Source organism: Sylvia atricapilla, chromosome 5 (assembly GCF_009819655.1).
Source record: "Sylvia atricapilla isolate bSylAtr1 chromosome 5, bSylAtr1.pri, whole genome shotgun sequence".
Lineage (NCBI taxonomy): Eukaryota > Metazoa > Chordata > Aves > Passeriformes > Sylviidae > Sylvia > Sylvia atricapilla.
Genome location: NC_089144.1, coordinates 44,046,685 through 44,067,327, shown reverse-complemented (window position 1 = coordinate 44,067,327; position 20,643 = coordinate 44,046,685).

The window sequence follows — 20,643 nt, the reverse complement described above, 5'->3', positions numbered from 1 at the left end:
TGTCCTGGTGGTTTTCAGAGAATCACTGTGGATTTCTCTTTGTTGCCTGCTGCTTGGGCAGGTGCAGCCAGCTTGCCAGACTGGCTCACCTGATTGCTATTTTTTCCACAAACTACTTTTCTTCCTTGTATCTTTGTAAAAGCTGAACAGGAGCGTGAACTTTCAGCTTCTTGCTTGATAAGGCTATCAAAACTGCTGTGTTTCCTTCCCAGTGAAAAAGAGCACAAGGTTCCTTGCCAACTGCACAGAGGAACAAGCAATGTCTGCTATAAAAAGCCTTTGTGCATGGCAGTTTCACATCTTCACCAGCACATATAAATGCTGTTCTAAATTTTTATCTGTACAGGTGCCTGCAAAGGTGATGCAGGACCTTTGGAATTGTAAAGAGCTCTGACTGTGAAGTTGCTGCAGCCTTCAGGTCACCTGGGTAAGCACCAGGAATCCAGTGTGATCCCCTGCATGGTTGTGTGGGGTTCATCCAGAGGTAGGGCTGTGGGGAGAGAAGGTGCACCCCATGCTTGACAGGAAGACAGGCTGTGAGCAAGCGAGATACAAAGACCCATGTGAGAGAGAGTTTGAGAAAACTTCCCATGTTCTCTGAGTGTGGGTTAAGTTTGCAAAGGGAGTAGTTATTGCCTTCCTTGCCCTTGTGTGTTGCCTCTGTCAGTTTTGTTTTAGTTTCTCGTTATCCATAACATAGCAAAGAAAGACTTCATTGTGCTGTGCTGTGCTGTGCTTACTGTTTTAGGTACCTGCTTCAGTGAGTAAAGGCACAGATTTTGTAATTCTGGAATAAGTAGGCAGCTACTCAATCAGTGTGAGCCGTGGAAGAGAGACAGAAAGTTGCTTCAGTGAGTAAAGGCACAGATTTTGTAATTCTGGAATAAGTAGGCAGCTACTCAATCAGTGTGAGCCATGGAAGAGAGACAGAAAGTTGTTGGTGGGGACTTGGGCTTCAGAGAAGAGGACGAACAGGTGTTGTGGCTGTCAGTAGCTTGAAATGGGAAGAGGCCATCTCTTTTGGGCCACAAAACACGAAAATCTCAAGGAATGGGAAACTCAAAAAAACCCCATATATTTTTCAGATAAGATGTCTTGTGATTTTCTGTGGCCATTTGTGGTAATGTGTGTGCACATGCACACCACCCTCAATAATAAAATTCCATAAGAAAACCTCTCTGGAAATGTGTTTTTCAAAAACCAGGCAGCAAGAACTTCAGAAGGCACAGGACTCCCTCCAGCAGCCACTTGAGCATAGCATCTTCAGCATCAAGCAGGAGATGACAGAGGCAGGCAGAAGTGCTTGAGCCCCAGCAATGCACCTGGACGGGCCCCAGGCAGGATGTGCTTCCCATGCCACCCACCCCCAGCACTTGCGTAAAGGGTGAGTGGGTGGCCAGTGTGTGACATCACAGCACAGCATCTGCTCACATCCTTATGCTGCTCCAAAACACCACAGGCTATAAAGCGCACAGAAAGCTTGAAGCCATCTTCCAGGGTTTTATCCCTAAAGGCTCTTGGGAAATCAAGCTCTCATTCCAGACTCAGACCTAGTCACATGTGAGATGACAAACATTGAAATGAATCTCAGATCTGAAGCTCATCTTTTTCTTGTTGACTGCATTCAAACCTCTCTGCTTTTAGGCCAAGTTTTTATAGTTGTTTTCTTGTGGGCTTTTAAAATAATTTTTCTTATAACTACATCTCTGCAATTCTTTTTGAGAGATTTCAAACAGAAATTTCTTATGTGAGTGTGGCAGAAGACAACTGATTTTCAAAATTACCCTTCAAGCCAACTACAGAAAACAAGCAGAAAGAGAAGACAAAAATGAGTCTGTCATACAAACAAGCATGAAGTTGCCATTTATGCCGCAGTTCATGGTTTTTATGTGAACCCAGTAAGTTCCATCAGCACTGCTGATCCGAGTGCTATTTGATTAGGAAGGCTGAATTAAGTAGCTACTCCTTAAAAAGTGCCTATCAGACTAAACTTAAAGATTTTAATTAAGGCACTTCCTTCTGAGGAACAGTAAAGGGCACTGGGAACATGAGCTCTTTAGTGGATTAACTTCTGAGAGGAGCCAGATCTCTGAAGCGTCATCAGCTGGAGGTCCTGCCAAGCAGGCAGGAGAGTTTTGGAGGAGTCCTGGCCACATATGCTATCATTCTTGCCATCTCACTTGCAGCACAAGCAAGTCTGGTCCCGAGAAAAGCCCTGCAGCAGTTTGCACCATCAATGCAGACATAATCATGATGGCTTAGAAAAGAGCAGCAGTGCAGAGAGAGGATTCCTCTTTAACAGGACAGAGGAAAACTGCTGGCATGCACAAATAGGGCCTCTTTCAGTCATATGGACCTAGAGGACTTCATGAATGTCACAGTCTGCAAGAAGAAGGGTAAAAAAATTATGTCTGTAGTCTACAGAACAGTGTACAAGGTGATTTGTTGTCAATGGTAGCTAGGCAGAGGTGTCTGGAAAATAGCAAACTGTGCTAACAGGAAATGAAAAGATGATTCCTCTGAATCATCATCAGGGCCTATGGGCAGTTGCTGCTTGGTGCAGAGAAGATGAGTGGAAGATTAGTGTAAAGGGTGTCAGAGGTATGTGTTGTTCCAGGTGCAGCAAAACAGAGGATGTGCCACTTCCTTGGGGATTTGCATTCTCTGTCTCTTCCTTCCTCCATCTTTGTTCCCTTGCATCACAGCAAATCCAGCACCATCTTCAAGTGCCAGTAACTACACCCTGCTACAAGACTTTCAATTCCTCTGACAGCTCCTCTCACACCCTTATCCTCTCCCATACCTACTGTATTCAGTGTCCCTCCACTGTGTCTTGGATAGAAGGCAAAAGATACTATGCTGTTTAGAGCTATTTAAAGTAATTTAAATAAAATCATTGCTCCACTGTGATAATAGACACTTTCCTCTCAAAAAGGCAATTAATTTGAGCCTCCTTCCTCTCCACAGTTGCCTGTTTTCCCAAGACCTGTAGGATCTTTTAGATTTTTACTTCACTGTCAATTTTGGTGGAATTCAATGAACCTGAACAAATTTATGAAGAAGGGAACATACACATAGGGATTCCAGAGTTCCATAAATGAAATTATCCTATGAAATCCATCTACAAAAGAGCTTACTGCTAGTCATAAAATGAAGAATCTGGTTTCATTTGCAAAGAATTTGCAATCTGGCTTTTGTGGTTTTCTGCAGGGGAGACTGATAAAGGTCTGAATTCCAAGCAGGGGTGTAGGCAGAATAAAAGAATTAGTCTCCTCCTTTAAATGATGGGAAACATCAAACTGATTAGCCCAGCAGACTTGTACAAGGAAATAATTTTTGCTTTGCTATTTGTACTCAAATAACAGTCCATTCTTATAGTATGCATCAGCTGAGGATCTCAAAGTGCCTTGGAGCTTGTTGAGCATTCCCACCTCTGCTTAAAATGCACCATCTTTGGAGAGATACAGAACAGCTGCTTTGCACAAGGGCTGGCAGGAAATGCGGAAGACATCCATATTACATCCTTCCTGAATGGAGATTGATGCCAAAGGTGATGTTTTGTACAGTCAAGAGAAAGGCTTGGGATATGGGTGTTACTCTTAATGGATTACCTCTCTTGACCCAGCTAGATATGTCTACACACCACTTAGACTGTGTACAGAGCAATCCCATGGTGCCCACGAGGATTTGGCAATGTCATGTCACCAGATGGCAGAATTGAGGACTGAAAGCTAGGATTTGGTGGTGGTGACTAAAAGTTTGTCTTCCAGGACGGCTGTTTCATCACCCATGGGACATAAGCTGCTGTCAGTGCAGTTCTCACAGAATAAGTGATCAAATTACCAACACTGTCACCAAGGTCAGTACAATTAGTTTTCTTGCTGGTTGTTTCAGAAATTAGCCCAAGGATTGTGCTGAGCCTTTTCCCACTCAAAATCTCATGGTTTAAAAGTAAGCCAGACCAAAACCTGGCGAGTCATGGAGGGTGTTGTTCCTGTACAAGGAACAAGAAAAAACAGCTGCTGAAAGAATTCAGAAGTGCAATGACAGGCAGCCATGGATGGTGATCTTCAACATCCATCCTCTGCCTTGCTCCAGCCACATCTGAGCAGTCACATCTCATGGTCTCTGTGTGTGGCACTCACAGACACCTTCTGCCTCACACTGGCCCACCCTGAGGCCTCTTGTGCATGCCTAGTGCAGGGCTGCCTGGCTGGGATCGATGCTGGGGTGAGGCACAGCCTCCTCCATCGCACCTGCCCTGTAGAACTGCAGGCAGAACTGCAGAGCTGCTCCGAGGCAAGGCTCATGCTCCAGCATAATCCCCACCCTCAGCCTTGAGCTACCAGTGCTCCTGCCCTGCATGAGCCAGTACCCCACATACACCCAACAGCTACTTCCAATGGCAGGGAAAGGGGTTGTGGGCATCTGGAATCCACATGGTCTTCTCAAAAATAAGCATGCACAGGACTCTTTATATACTCATGGTTTAATCTACTGATCTAACTTTGTTCATGCTTTTGCAAGAGAACCGTGCTGTGCCCAGGAAAGCTTCCTATCAGCTTAATTTCATACGCCTGCCTGTGGCACACGAATGACAGCCTCCACAATAGACTATAATAACTTAGCAACCCCTCTTTTGTCCATTAAAGGGCTTATTTCCTTTGTCACCACATATGGATGATTGTCGAAATAGAGCTGAGATCTATCTATAAACTCTACAGAATTCATGCTTTAATAGGTACTTGTGTTTCCAGTTGCTTAGTTTATTTACTACCTCTGATTTCCAAAATCCAAAACTGTTTGGTATGCTTTTCCAAAATTTATCCCAGTTGATAGTGACACACATAAGCCTCTTTATTACCCTAATAACATCTGTGATTGCTACTCCAATGGCTCCTCAAGCACTTAGTGCTTGAATTGTTTCACTCAATGCTTGAAGTGTTTGCAAGTGATCTTATTGATTCTGTGTCCAGTTTAGACTGCTTACATATAGCAACTAAAGGAGTCCCCTACTGTCTCTGTCTGGGAAACCTGGCCTTCAAGAACCACAGTCCCCTGTGCTGCCAGGCTGTTCATTAAAACCTCTGCATTGTTAATGCACTGAGAATGGAGCCTTAGGGGAAACAAGTGGTCTCAAAATTTCCCTGTATTCAAAAGAAGGTCCCCACGGTTCAAATCTTGTTCCTCCATCACTTTTCAGTTCTCTGATTCTGACTTGCATGTGCTAAAGCTCAAGGCTGGGTCCACAATGGGTAGTCAGCAACTGTAGAAGGCATTAGAAAGAGGTCAGTGCAGGACTCCGAGAACACTCAAGATGCAGTGGTGCAAACCCAAAACATCTCCATACCAGGAAAATTCGAAGAACAAGGGATAAATGCAGCCCTTACTGGCAGACATCATGGTGGGTAAGTTATGGTCACCCAGAGTGACATTGGCAAGTCAACCAGCAGGTTGTCCATGGTCCTCTTCATATGTTTCGTAAAGAAAAGACCGCAGCTCCTTTTTTAAAGGAACAATAAATTCGATAATGATATGCCTTCAAAAATGAGAGTGGCACAGCTAGTGAGGCAATGAAGGGAAAACCATCAGCTGTGACAAATTACACTGCTGCAGACAGCCCATTGATGAACAGCTCTCCCTGTTGATAAATTCCTTTATCGACCCCTGACACTCATGTAGAGGCTAGAGGCTTCCCCCCTTCCCTTCCCATTTTATACATGTTTCCATAGCATTCTTCTTTTCCCTCCCTGTGCCCTCTGTCTTGTGTTGAAAACATCTACATGTAAAGTGGACTGCTCATCAAGCTTTGGGGCTCTCTAGAGTCACTACACCAAATTACAAACTATGTGAACTGATGGTATGAAATGAACAATCTCTGCAAACAGCATGATGTACTAGTCTGTTTGCTGCATTAGTCAGACACTTCAGTTCAGGAAAATGCTGCCAAAAATACTGACCACACCCAGAAAGAAACATGAAAATATTCCTCCCAGGAAAACAGAAAGCTTATTTTAGTTAATTTTTGAAATGACATGGTAGCCAACTAACTGGATTTCATACAGAAAAAAGAAAGCAGCATAGCCCTCCTTCCTCAGAAATAAATTACAAATTGTTCAAAGAGTTTTTTAATTATTGCTATTACAAAAATGCAGACAAATGCTGGATATGTGAAAGACATACAATTCCATGTGTGATTCTAGACAAGCACATTGCTTATCATTAATGTTCCCTTTGAGGGTTTCAGAATATCAGAAGGTAAAAAAATGAAAGAAAAAACATCCCTCTTAGGTCTAACACAGGCCTGACTGAGACTTGAGCACCCCTAACAGTGTCATAACTTAGAGAGTTACCTAGCAGATGCTTTGTAAAGAATATAAGAAAGCAAATACAGAGCAATCCTACACCTCCACACTCAAGCAGGCACTGTGGGACTTTTTAAGCTGGAGGCTACATCTGGAGCCTGATTTTTAATAGCCACAGAGATGCTCACTGCTCAGGTGGTCTTTCTCTGCATGCTGGGGAGGTTCCCCTTGTAAACAGAACAGAGGAACAGCCCCAGGGACTGCTCTGGGCTGATGCAGAAACAGCTACCACCTGCCTCTGCTCCTCCAGGGAGCCCCAACTTCAGGGCATAATCAGTCCTGGGTTCCTTTGCTGAGAAAGCCAACAAAAGTTATTATCATTAATATAATTAATTCTGTTCAGAGAGGTTATTACACAGCTATTACACTGCAACAAAATGTGACCACTACTGATCTGGGCTGGTTTGAATTAATGATCCAGAAATGAAATGCTCTATATCCTATTAACAGTCTGCCAAGCAATGCCAAAGCCCATTACTTTAGTTTATTTGTAACCCATCAGGAAGGGCCCAATGCAAATCCAGATCTGGAGTCAATCCAGCAAAACTTGAAAGGGCATTCCTACAGTCTCTCTCACAGGGCAAAACAGCAACTGCAGTGGGGAAACACTCATTTCCATGGTGTTTTGTTCACTCAGATGCATGTTGGAGGGTGATGATGGAAAGTGACTGGGGAGACTTGAAGAAGGACTTGGATCCCCACTTTGCAAAAGCCATCTGCTGCACCAGAGCTGCAAGGTGTAAGTGCAAGAAAATTACCTTCAATTTCAGCTCTGGTCAGTGCACAACCTTGTTTTGTACTTTGCTGTTTGCAGCTGGCAAGAGAGGGCTGGGTTTGGCAGTGGCAGGTGTACAGACCCTGGTGTGCACTGTGGGGACAGGTCCAAGTGGATATACCCCATCGCCTGCAACATTCAACCCTTCTCCCTGCTGGTCGATTTAAGCCAGCAGAACCCTTCAGCTGGCACAGGGCCACCACAACAGGACTGTCCCATGGCATGTTTCAACCCAGCTCCCCACCCTATTACCCACACAACTGTTGGTGCAGGGAGTGAAACTTTGGTACCACAGTGATTACTTTATGTCCTTGTGTTAATTCCAGCAATATAGTGATAACGGAATACCAGGAATACTACGCTGGGAGTGAGTTATGATTGTGTGCCAGTCTTGGCAGCTTGATGCTAGTGATTGCCTATGAAATAGCTCAGGTAGAATGTGGGCCAGGCTGGCAGCCCAGTCACGTGCAGCACTGCAGGTTTTCCTATCTGCTTACTGCTGGAGGCTGCAAGTAAGGATAAGCGTACAAGTGAGCTGAGGCAGTCTGCAAAAAAGAAATCACAGCTTCCCTCCCCATTGTTACCATCTGATGTGAAAGGAGGAGGAGAAGGGGGAGAAAAGACAGCCTTTCCTCCACGGCCCCTGCATCCTCTGCTCCCAAATGAGCTGATGCAACAGCATCACCACCTCAGCAACTGACTGCAGCCTTGATCCAGGCCAGACTTTGTGCAGATCCCTACTGGAAGGAAGCCATTTTTCTTGAGTGTATTTCCAAGAAACAGTTGACAGGCTTGGCACAGCTATTCCTGGAAATGTTCAATAGGTCATCTTCTGGAAGAGAGTGCTGACTGATGGAATTGAACAGATCTTGTTCTGCATGCCGTGCACTGCTCACTCCCTCTCTCGCTATGTCTTGGCACTTGCCTTTGCTCTGTGCCCAGCCCACCCAGTGCCCCGGCCTCCCCACCCACCGGCTTCAGCGGCACACCAGCCTGTGTCCAACCTGCTCTGCACCAAACTGGCCACAGGATTCAGTGTGCTGGGAATTGCATTTCCCTCCTGGCAGCACTGCCATGGTTGTCTTGTGCTGCCATTACAGTTGCTGCATGAAGGTAAATGTCCCCAGACTGTAAATTACAGAGCATGCCCACACATCAGTGCCATGGAAATCTTGTGCACGTACAGAGATAGGCACGTGTGTGTGGCAGTCAGGAGCATGGGGACATGGACTGTCCGACTGTGCTGACCCTGCTTGTCCCTGATACCAGCATATGCCAGAGATGGGCTTTGAGCTTTTGTGTCATATTGTTTGCCAGCAGCAAGGAAGCTCAGAGTGGCATCATGCTAGGACAAAGCAGCTTAAGGTGAGGCCCTCTGGTGAGGGAAAAACCCAAGATCCATGTTGGGTGTTTGCTCTGAGCTTCTGTGTTTAACCTGTTTCTGGTGGTAATTGCCAAGGAAGACTTATTCCCTTCACTGTTTTTGGGGTGGATCCTGGCATCTCTTGCTAACTGAGGAAAAGGTCTTGGACAATGATCACAGCCCAACCTGAGCCAGGGCAGGTTAGGATGTCTTGCTGACACTCCCACCCAGGGTGAAGAAGTGCTGCCATGTGCCAGGACACCCCTGTTGGCAGCAATGGGGAGGGTCTGGGAGCAGAGACAGTCATTCAACCCTAGCCTCGGTTTACCAGTTTTGGTATGTAGAGACTGCCAAGGATTGTGCCCTCAGGTCACCAGTCAGGGAGGAAGTTGCTTCATTTGAGAAAAGCACTTCAGTTTGCTCCATGCAGAGTACCATAGCCTGGCTCTGCAGTGTCCCAACCAGCCTGCCTGCATACAAGGAGGAGCTCAGGACCCCACTGCATCTGAGCTTCAGTCAGGCTTGCCCTTCTGCCCACAACAGGTATTTTATATCCATGTTCAGAGAGATTTAGCATGGCTGGATACTTTTAATTCTGGCCTAGATAGCTCCTTATCTTGCTGAAGGATCTTTGCTTCTGTGACAGCACAGCCCAGAAAGTATGTGCTGTTACCATCAACACCAGCCGTGTGATGCTCCCTGACCCTGTATAATGAGAGGAGCAAGAGCAGGGCTTGTCTTCATGTCCATCCTCAATACTTTGAGATGGATAAAGCCCCGGAAGTACAGCCAAGGTGTTTAACTAAGATGTGGCACAAAGCGCTGGCCCTGCCTCTGTGTTTGGGCTGTGGTGATTCTGCAGGTTAAATACTGTTTTTCTTTTTCTTCTGCAGTCTGTGAATGCAGCTGTTCAGTAAAATTATTTGCAAACAATGCTTTGCAGGCTGTGTTGTCCCGCTTGAATGTAATCGACAAATAATGTACTTGCGCTCTGGCAGGAGTTAAATTTCATCTGTATTGGTAAAAATATCAAGACAAAACACACTCAGTCCCAACAGCTGTCAGAACAGATCAACTGAGTCCTCAGGCAGAGGCTCAGAGAAGCTATTCCTTTCCCCCTTTCACATCATGGATACACTGCACTGCTGCTTGATTTCCTCCTTATTGCCCCCTCCTTGACCCCCAGTGGCCCACAGCTCATCTCCTCTAGCCTGTGCGTTCCTAGAACTACTTTAGCATACAACTACAGAAGTAGTTTAAAAAATGAGCATTGGAAGGTACTCCTTTGTGGTAGAAACGCAAACAGGAGTGAACATGCAATGGACACTCGTTCCCCGTGCCTCTGGAGCAGCCCTACTTCACACCTTCCTGCTCATTCTTAGGTGCTGAAAGTCTTCCCTGATTGAAAAATCCAGAGAATTTTTTCAGGGAGACGGTAAAATCACTGCCCCTGTTTACTGGTGAGGGGTGCAAGGGGTGGGGGGGTGACCCTGAGTTCACAGGAACTAGGGCACCCAGGCCACTGACTTCAAACTAGAAGACAATGAAAGAGAACCATAACACACATGGTTGGTCATCCCGTTACAAACACAAGAATGAACCCTAAAGTGCAGCCTCAAAACAAGGACTTTCAACAGAGCTGAGGGAAGGTGTGAAATTAAGGGTACATTTTAGAGAAACTCTTTCAAAGGAATTATGTTGTAACCCTTCTGAGTATAGGAATGTGCCTTTACTCTTTAGGTTTTGCTGTCTACCTCCAAAGCATGGGGACTGAGCAACACTTCTCCCATAAACATCCTCTTATGTGTGGGTGCAGTTGCCTGCTGCAGCATGTCCATCAGGATGGGAGCCATACCTGGGACTTCCCTCCCCCACTTCCCTTGCCCCAGCTCCCATGGGTCTTCTCATCCACTGACGTGAACCACAGGCATGCACACACTGTAGATCTATTGCTGTATTTCTCTAAATTGAGCTCACCATAGGGTGCACCTGCTCTGCCACCTAGACAAAGCTGTGTTTTTCCAATTCTATGCCTTCTAGTGCTTTTAGAGGCATTAATAAACGTCTCAAATCATCATTTGTTACTGACTTAATTACTGCTTGTCACCACTCAGCAAGTATTTCAAACAGCTGACAGTGAGAAACATTGTCATGAGCAGTATGGAAAAGGAACTCTTGAAAAAAGAAAAAGATCTCTAAAATAAAGGAGGAGTCATTCAAAGCAACAGTTTTTGGAGTCCTTGCCTCCTAGGGGGTGGACATACCAGAAAATGTGCAAGAGTATTTTATCAAGCATTCATTCATTCATTCATTCCTAAAAAGCTTCTCAAAGACTGTAATTTTCAGGAGCTCATGGATGCCAGCAGGACCAGCTCCCATGCCTTCCTCAGGGTCTGTGGTTCCCACCCTGGCAGTGGAGGCTGCAATTCTCCAGTCCTCCATTCTAGTGCAGTGTAGAGCATTGGGAGAGCCTCCTAGAACAGGAGGCTTTGCAGAGCTGTGCCCAGCTGAAGAACATACCTTTCAGCTGATCCTCTAGAGACCACCTTTCTTTATGCAAGACTTGCTGAGTCAGCAGGAAGAGCCATTTATAGCTAAATGCAAGTAGGTCAGGGTAAGAGTGGGTAAGGGGTACAGCACAAGGGAACAAGTTGTGGGTTTTTGAGTAACTGCAGGAGAACTCACCCTCTAGATGAAAAAGAAATCCTAGCCTACAGTCTGGGACAGGATTCATGTGGAAGATAGATGTGTCTTTTAAACCATACTATGTTTATTAATAGAATGTCTTTTCCTAAACCTAGATTCCCTATAGCTTGGTGTCTGCTGATGGGCAGCTAAGAGTCAGTGTTGCTTTGTCATTTTGTTCAGAGCTGTGGTTTTTTAGAAGCTATTTAGAAAAATCTCTTCCACTTTACTTGCCTGTGCATCTCCTCAGTATTTGGCCAATTTGTGGCTGATAGTTCTCAGTGACTCACAGATAAAAACTATTAAAAAAACCCTGAGCAGTGATGCACCAGATGTGCAGTGAAATTTTAAAAACATGCTATGACTTTTTAGGAATACATGCAATTAATATTAAACAGATGCCTGAAGTTTCCTGCACAGCTGTTTCTCTGTTATGTGTCATGACTTTTAATGCCACTGAGGTGAGATGTACAGACATGAGGAAAAGCAAGCCTATTCAAAATTCAACCTTTTAAAATTCTAGCAACAAAGGGTATAGGGTGTGGTGGGGTGAAGCTAAGCCATTATGGAACAAGGCCCAAAATGGACCATATTTGCTCAGGAGTGCTGCAAAGCAGACAGTCATGTATCTCGGACAAGGTAATATATACGCTCTATTGCTGGGCATTTTATCACCTTTGTTAGGAACCCTCGTCGTTCCTGGTGTCCTCCAAAAGATCTATTTTTGTAGCAGAGCTCCACTCTGTGCTTTTACACAGCTGGGTCTAGAACTTGATTGCAAGGCTGCATTTTGTTCCAGAATCCCTCTTGCTGTGCATTAACTGTTTAGAGAAACAGAGTAGGTATTTCTCCAAAGAAGCTTGTCTACCAAGTATCAATTATCTTTTATGGGATACATGAACACTTTATTACCTCCACAAAGGCCCCCCTGAAATTCACCTTGTCAGGATGTTCACAGCTGGTGAGATGGCAGCATTACTGAAGCAGCCATCAGCACTGGCAGCCATCAGCATCAGGAGCTGAAAACTCCTTGTCTCAAAAATCAGTACTTTGGTGTATGTGGTGGGAGAATTGATTTAATTTGACATAAGGGATGGGATCTCAATTAATGTACACACCTATGGCTCATTTGGGCATCAATTATAGTCACTGGGGCGTGAGTTCATCTCATCCTAGAAAAAATCATAAGAAAAGGTAGATGAATTGCACCCAAAATGTGCTGCCTTCTCTCCCTTGATGGTAAAAGGATGTGATAGGGATCAGCTCTGATGTAGGTATCACTATGGGAGATGTCAAAAGCTAGTTGAATCCTTTGGCTTTTTAACAGTAAATGTTTGGCCAAAGCTAGTCATCTACACTCCTTCAATGGTTGGTGGAAAAGAGATCCTGCCAGAAGATGTCACACACTTCTACCTGACAGGTGGGCTGAACTGCCTGCCAATAGGGCCCATCTCCATTCTGCTGTCCACAGGAGAAGTGTAGGAGACATGCTCGATTATTAGCTGGTGAAAGTCAGTGAAGTTGGTGAAGGGATGTTGTCTCTTGTAGGGTTTCTTTTCTTCAGGCTTCCATCCTCCTCATTCATGACCTTACTAAGGCCACAGCTCATCTTTTGGCTGGCATGGTGCAAACATGTCGATACCTCTGCATTTTCTCATGTATCTTTTCTGGCTCCAGGGTTAAGCGGCTACAGTGACACAGGAAAGCCCCTGGATGATAAGCAGTTCAAAACTAGGTACTCTCCAGTCCCTTACATATATGGTGCAGTTACCCCTCCTGCCCTTTCCTCCTGCAGGGATCTCCTGTGGCCCCAGATTTCTCCAGCAACAGCTGCTGTCATTTCCTACGTCATTTTGGAGGCTTGTTATAGTTCTGATATTAGCTTTCTCGCTATTCATCATGCCTTCTGCGGAGAATCACAGCCAGTTTATCAGTTACCAGGAGCATGCTTTCTGAGCTGAAAAGCAATTTCCTTTTCTCCTCTTGTTGCAGGAGCCTAAAGAGAGTTTGATTTATGCCATCAGTTTTAGATTTAAAAATCTTCAGCCTCACCTAGGTACATTTCCTGGAGATCAGCAATGTTTAGTATAGTAAGCATTTAGTAATGCTTAACAGATGAGCAATTCTGTCATGCCATATGATCATCTCTTATACATTAGGTCTGGATTTTTCCTACCATGTTAGTTATAGCCACTGTCGAACCATGTCATTCTTCTTTTACTCTTTCTCCTACCAAGCTTATGATCCTAGGAGAGGTCACAGCAGTGAATGTGGCAACCCTGCATTTACCTCTTCCTATCAGCTGCACTTCTGGCTTGCTATTGTGCAGCACTCCTAGCTTGTTGCTGTGATGGCCCTTAAAAATGTAAGTGTTTACCAACATGCTCATACAGGAGAACACATCGTCATTATCTGAGAAATGTCTGCCGGGGAAGTGGCATTTATCACTGCATGGATAGCCTAAACTCAATTGTTGTTGAATTTTTGCAGGGCTTGTTAGAAGTATGAGCCACTGTGGTTCACCCTGAGGGTCTACACAAACCCACACTGTCCATGGTGGGGGAAGCACAGTGATACTAGCCATGTATCAGGCCCAGCTTGGACATACAGCAAAGAGGCGGCAATGAGGAATGAACAGGAACACAGGCCTCTGTACTGGGCCTAGCACTCACCCCTTACTCTCTTCCAAGTTTGGAACAGGTTGCCCAGGGAGGTGGTAGACACCCCAGTCTGTTCAAGGCCAGGCTGGACAAGTCTCTGAGCAAGCTCATCTAGTTGTTTCCCAGCTGATTGCAACAGGCTGGACTAGATGGCCTTTAAAGGTCTCTTCCAACCTAAACTATTCCATGATTCTATGATTTTATAAAACTTCAGAGAACAACTAACTTGCATTTCTCAGATGGGACAGTAGAGAGAGATTTTGAAGCAGCTGATACTTCTGTTGAGTTAATTTGGTTCCCAAGGAACCAGCTATTTTGGTTGCCACTGTCTTGAAGCAAGGCTGTGCTTTGACTCACAGGTCCATACCAGAGCTGAGCAAGCTCCTCAATGCCTGAACCAAGCAGGTTTCTCCAGACAATGGAGCCTGACCTTCCCATGAAACCCTCCAGCTACACCAGAACTGCACCCAATAGCTTGGGCATTTAGACCTGTCCCCAGACCACAGCCTGAAAACCATCAGGAGGACTTGGATGGGATGGCCAAGCCTCATCGTTCAGCCTGCATAGTGCATGTCCTGATACTGTCAGAGCACTCCCGTCCCCTGTGTGGTAGGACAGTGGTGGCTCTGCACCTCCCAGTCACTGCTGGGTCAAGTGGCAGCTGTGGTCAGAAGTGTTTGCTCTTGTTGGTTGGCTGTACTTGGCCAAGTGCCTACTGGTGCCTCTCTCAGGGGATGGCTTTGCTTCAGTCACTCATGGCTTGTCACCTTGCCAAGTGCACACCTTGTGGGATTAGCTCTTGGAAATCGCAGCTGGGTGCCCTGTGACCAATATGTCCCTTCTAGGATAGCATGTTAAACCTGTAGCCGTCCTGTCAGCTGGATTTCAGAATTAAATCTCGTGTGTTGATCATGTCTGCCTTGAAAGATAAAAAAAGAGAAAGAAAAATCCTACTTTCTGTGGCATGTGCTGGCATCTAAGGATGCCCCCAGCAGGCAGGGACCTGGGGCAGCACTGGGAGAGAGCTATCTGGAGCTCTGAAGCGTATTCTCCTCTCTATTGTAGAGGGACAGGAACCCTTTATTCCTGTCCCTCTACATGCTTATGCACACACATCCCTCTCTGACCTGCTTGCTATTCCCTGGCTTTACCAGATGCACAAGAGCTGACTCACCAGAGACCCAAGCTGACATGGAAGCAGGGAAACCAACAACTCGTCACAGGGAGCCCAGTCTGCAGATGAAACAGAGAAATCACAGACCTCAAACTCACAGTCAACTGGACACCCAGACTCAGGACTTCATTTCCACTGTGATTTTCTCCAGATCTTTGTTATTACTCTTGCCTGCTGATATTGTGTGGCTTTTGCTTTACACAACTAGTTTCAGGGGTTTAGTAGATTTCCTTTCTTTGGAGTTCTGCCAGATGCGCATATTCAGTGGTGGGTGAGAAAACCTAAGTGTATCACAAGGATGTAAACCTCTAGTTGGCTCTTCAAAGCCCAAACTGACGTGCTTTTTACCATACTGGGAAGCACACCCATGCTCCTCAGAGCTTTCTCTGCTCTGCAGAGGTTTTTAGGGCTCCCTCTGCTTGCTGTGCAATGACTGCTGCTTTGACAGCAACCCTAGGTGTGCACAATTTCAGGCTCACTATGCCTTCATCGAACTTTGCTCACCAAAATCTGCATCACTCTCCAAGCTGCAGGGTGAAGGGGTTTCTCAAATGTTGTCAAGTCAGGACCAGAAATGGAGAGCAAAAATATGTAATTATTGAGGCTCATTTCACATGCAGACATCAGACCTAATGCCACAGAGAGCCCAGTGAGAGGCACGTAAAATTCCTTCAGAAGGTTTGGTTTCCCAGGTTTCTCTGTGGCTTGTTTATTAATCCTGAGATTTTTCTCAGAAGTCTTTATTATCCAGAAGAAGGGTGTGTGCTATTCGCATGCTGCTTCTCGGAAATTACTGGGAGGCAACTTACTGGGAGGTAATTCTAGATGGAAATCTGAACAAAAGGTGTTGCTTAAGTATTTCGAAGAATAATTGAGCACTTGCTATGGAGTTTGTTTAATAACCTGAAAGACGGATCCTTATCAGAAGTCTCCACATGCTCTAGTTACTCAATTGCTTTCTTATTTAAATAAAGCCTATCAAATATGTCCATAAAAATAAAAGTACCTTATGAAAGGCAGTTTCACTGAGGTGTGCCTGCTCTAGATAATTAAATTAAATGCTATATTTTCCTACTAGTATGTCTTTATATCCATTTCTTCACAGAGGTGCTGTGTGTCTGTTGGGCTTTCAAGGGCAATGACTGTGCCATGAGTCCCCAGCACTACTCCTGTTAGGGTGCCATGGTGGCAGATGTGGTTGTTGGCTCATCCTGACTGATCTCAACCATGGAAACACTTTTAGTCCCTTCCTGGAGCCCCTTCACCCTCTTGTAGGAGAAAGTATCACTAAAAAAAATCAAAAAATCCATTGAACTAGTTTAAGAATCTCTGTGTGCCTGCTTCCTAGAGAATGATGTTCAGTGTACATGTAAAAAAAACCCAAAATCCCACTCTAGTTTGCAAGGAGAACTGAATTATTCTCTTCAGGATAACCCAAAATTAGTGGTTCAAAAATAGACAAGTATAATAAATAACAATAAAATAGCCTATGATTGAAAACACAGTGAAGAGTGACACGCAGAAGGCACAAGTAGTAGAATGATTGCACATTTTCAGAGTCAGAAGGACTAATATTTGAGGCCCACACCTGAGCTGCATGCCACTGGGCAGGCTTACTTAACAGCTGTCAAATGACCAAGTGCAAACATCCCAATGGCAGGGAAAAATTCCCTCTACCAGCACACAACCTGAACCAGAGGGGAAGTGCTGGACCAATTCTGAATTTAAGACAAAACCCAAAAAAACAAAAAACCAAAAAACAACAACAGAAAAAAAAAAACAAAACCCAAAACAAAAATAAAGCCTGACTCTAGAAATACATCTTCAACTAGGAACACTGCTGATGGGTGTTAAGCTTGAGCAGCACTCCCAGCTAAGGTGCTGTCCTAACCTGCCCTGAGCCTGTTCATGGAGGTGACTCTGTCATGCAGGAACAGGACCTCAGGCAGTTAAACATTATGCCTAGGCACACATTTCTCAGGACAACCCTCACAAGACAGAGAAGTAACTCACCAGCTGGTGAAATGGCATTTGAACATATGCTGCAAAGAGCTGTTAAGGAGGTCTCTGTGCATCCTCTCCATGTGAATGAACTTGTTGCTGGCACACTGAAGGTCTGGCTCTCATCCTGAGAACCCAGTGGCCTCTCTGCACAAATCTCAGCAGCCATAGCAAAGCACAGAATCTCCTCTGCCTCTGCCCCAGGGTGTAATAGATTTGTCCCTCTCATAGCCTGAGAGCAGTTCAAGTACTTGGTTCATTTGATCCTGCCTGCCCTCTCCCAAGTCTGATAGCAAGGGCTGGTTCTGTGTGGGTCAGATATGAAAGTTGTAAAAAAAAAAAAAAACAAAAAACCCCCAAAAAACCAACAACAAACAAACAAACAAACAAACAAACAAACAAAACCACCACAGATTATTTTGCTTCTTTTGGGTCAGCAGTGGCTTTGCAACCTTGATCTCAAGGTAGAAAACTCCATTAATGTACTAATAGTCTCCTGAGCCATCAAATCCCAGGTTTTTCTGGTATTTGGTGGTTTGTTTCGGGTTTGGGGTTTTTTGGGTTTTGGTTTTTTTGTTTTGGTTTGGTTTTTGCATTATTCACTTCAAAGCAAGTACGATGAGAAAGAAAAAACCCAAAACAAATGAAATAGTACTTGTGGCAGTGAAAAGAAGACCCCATAACCTAGAACGCTTACTACATCCACAAAAATCCCTTTCCTTTAGACTGCCTCAAATCCAAAAAGGCTGCTTTTTCAAAAAAAGATAGTAAAAGTACCATGCTTCAGCAGGTTCCAGTTAAAGAAGGTCTTATCCAAAGCACACTGAAGTTAATGAGAGACTTTTTGTTCCCTTGCTGTTGGGCTTGGACCAGACATCTGTTTCAGAAATGGTACCTGTATCACATACAGATGTTTTAATGCAGTCTCTTCCTGCAGAACAGACAGGAATCTTCCTGTGACATCATCAGCTCTACCCACCAGTTTCAAAGGGTCATTGCGATTTATCTTTTTTCACAACTAAAATGCTAGGTTCAGAAGTGAATTCTGCTAAAACACATACTAATTTTTTAATCTGCTTATTTTTGTTTCTGGCAAATGGTCATTTTTTCTCAGGTAATTAGTTAAAAAATATACTGCATTCAGGGGGAATAAAAGCCAAATCACTGAATTTATTTTTAGATCTTTAGATCATAGGTGACAGTAAGACACCTTGAAAGTTAAAATTATTTTCATTTAGTTCAATTTGGACAAAGATTTTGAATATTCACTGTAAACAGATAAAGGTTTTATCAACTGTCCTTTTAGTTCTACTTCTACTATGTCTTGATATTAGTCTATGTCTATGGAGAATTTAAAAGCTTATAAACAGATTAGCTCTCAGAGACTGTTTTTATTTCCAATAAGAAACAAAATTGGCAGCATGACCACATTTAGCATGAGATGAGAATGCCTTTTATTTTCTTTGAATATAGTATGATATTGTTTATTTTTCCAGACTTTTGCAAAATGGTTTATTCCACAGATCAACGACTGTCATAAAATATGACTCCAGATGGAAATTTCCCCCACTATATCTGGGAGAAGTGGCTCACAGATGACTGCATTTTCATCTTACACTCCAGCCATTCTTAAATGCTGGCAGTCTGACATGCTTTTATTACCCTGAGAGGATCCTTCCTTTGTGATCATTCATACAGCTTATACAGGTGAGAATTAGTGCTCTTAGGTCTTGCCTGTTGCCTTGCTAAGAGTCCACTTGTACTTGCAGAGTACAAAATAGTTTTACAGAGCTTATTTACCACTTAGAAGAGTTAAATGGGATGTCAGAGTCTCCTCTGGAAACCAAGGAAGAAAATCAATGAAAATCAATCCTTCTTCCAGGGACTGGAAGTTATGCCATGTGCTTCAGTGGAAACTCCAGTTTTATGCACATTTATGCTTTCCTGTCTTGAAGCTTCTAAACTCTGCCACAAATAAGTAAATAATACCAAGTTTCACTAGTGAGGATTTTTTTACATTCGTTAAGAAACCTAAACAAATCAGAGATAAGTTTCTGTTGGCTCCCCTTCACCAAACTCATGCTCTATCCCAAAGCCCAACATGGGTGCACCTCACCACAAATGGTGGAACTGGGGCTCTTCTGGAAGTCAGCCTGCCTTCTGCACCAGTCCTAGAAGCACAGTGGGCAGGGAGGACAGCAGCCCCTGTGTAAGTCTCCTGTCATCACCCAAACTTTGGCACAAGGGAGTTTGAGGCAAAGGGAGAGATGGGGAAACTCACTGAGTTGCCTCAGTCCTGAACAACACTCAAGTTGCAGGCTTGTCCATGAGGTTTAAATAAATAACATTTGCTCTTAAATTAGCAGAAAAAAATAAACATTTTAAGATCTTCTGAGTGTTCTATGAGAGAATAAGAGGCCTTACTATACATCTGAAGAATTGAATTTTCTTAATTGCATCCTTGTGCAAAATAAAGCATAACATGCAGAAGAAAAATATTTTTAAGTGGATGGAAAAATCCACTGGTTTAAAGGAATACTACTGTCGGTTAAATGTATCCCTACATCTGTGTAGTGCAAAAACAAGCTTTAATAAAAATGAAGAGGCTAATATGAACATTTACATGAATTTAAAAATAACAGCAATGAAAACAATCTCATAAAACAAGTAAACCTCTCCCTTCAATATTTGCAACTCAAGTATTAGAGCATTCATTTAGGCCCTGGGAATGTGAAAGCAACCGTAAATTATGAAGTGTATGATTTGCTCTGCAATATGAGAGGCCAGGTTTTATAATCCTTGTCTAGCTGTGGCTCCTGTAATTTTAGTATCAGAAGGAAGGGTTGTACCATTTAGCCCACCTAAAAAAGTTGGAGAAATTACCTGAAATTATACTCACCCATCATGTTTTCCGTGGCCCATAGCAGATACTCAGACAGATACCTGTCTTGAAAGGAAGCCTTATCTGGCATGAAATTTCATATCAGCTGAAGGTTGTTATCTTAAAAAGACCCTAAATATATTGGTTATCGATAACCTACCATTGGCCAACCATATCCTGGGCTGCATCAAAAGAAGCATGGCCAACAGGTTGAGGGAAGTGATTCTCTACAGCTTCTCCACTCTTGTAAGACTCCACCTGGAGTGCAGCTAACAGCTCTGGAGTTCACACACAGAAGGACATAGAAGTGCTGGAGTGAGTCCAGAGAAGTGCCATCAAGTGGACCAGAGGGCTGGAGAACCTCTCCTATGAGGAAAGGCTGTGGTAGTTGGGACTGCTCAGCCTGGAGAAGAGAAGGCTGTGGGGAGACCTTATAGCACAATTCAGTACCTAAAAGGGGCCTACAAGAAAGCTGTAGAGGGACTTTTTACAAGGTCATGTAGTGATATGACAAGGAGGAGTGGCTTCAAACTACAAGAGGGTAGTTTTAGATTAAATATTAGGGAGAAATTCTTAGCTGTAAGGGTGATGAGGCAGTGGAACAGATTGCCCAGAAATGTTTGGATGCCTCATTCCTGGAAGTGTTCAAGGCCAGGTTTGATGGGGCTTTGAACAAACTGGCATACTGAAAGGTGCCCATGGCAGATCTGTTGGAGCTAGATGATCTTGGAGGTCCTTT